Source organism: Penaeus monodon, chromosome 22 (genome assembly GCF_015228065.2).
Source record: "Penaeus monodon isolate SGIC_2016 chromosome 22, NSTDA_Pmon_1, whole genome shotgun sequence".
NCBI lineage: Eukaryota > Metazoa > Arthropoda > Malacostraca > Decapoda > Penaeidae > Penaeus > Penaeus monodon.
In genome coordinates, this window is record NC_051407.1 from 42,876,639 (window position 1) to 42,877,333 (window position 695).

Sequence of the window (695 nt, forward strand, 5' to 3'; positions counted from 1 at the left end):
GTACCCCGGGATTTTTATTTTGGAGGGTCCCATTAACCCCCCAACAAAATTGGGGGTTCCTTCTTTAAATCGGGGGGGTTTTCTTTAATTTCTAACATAAACCCCGTTTTGGTTAAAAAGTCCTTTGGTTTACCTTCCCTTCCTGATACGCCACCTTCTTTCTTTTGGCTTTTTGGAATGTTGCCTTTGAAAACCCACCCTTGGGGCCTTAAAAAAACCCGTCGGGCTTACCCCCTTTTGTTTTGGGAGGGTAACTGTTGGGCCCCGGGGGTTTCCTTGGTTGGAAAAAAAATTTAAGGCCCCCCTTGGGGCCCTTTGTATTTAAAAGGTTTTCTTCTTTTAATTTAAAAAAAAAAACGTCTTTTTTGGGGTTTTTAAAAAGCGTTTTGTTTTCCTTTAGTTTCTAAAAACACAGGTTCTTTCCCCTTGGCCCTTTTTAAAGGTTGGGGTTTTTGTGTTTTTATGTTTTTGAAACTCCCGGGCCGGGGAGGGCTTTTTTTTGGCGGGAAAAAATTTGACGTCCCCCACGTTTTCCCCCCTTGCGCGGGAAAAGTGGGGGGGGGGGGAAACAAAGGGGAAAAAGGGGAAAAAGGGAAAAAAAAAAAGGGAAAGGGGGAAAAAAAAGGGGAAAAGAGAAAAAAAGGGGAAAAGGAAAAAGGGGAAAACCCCCGGGGGGGCGGCCCCCCAAAAAAAAA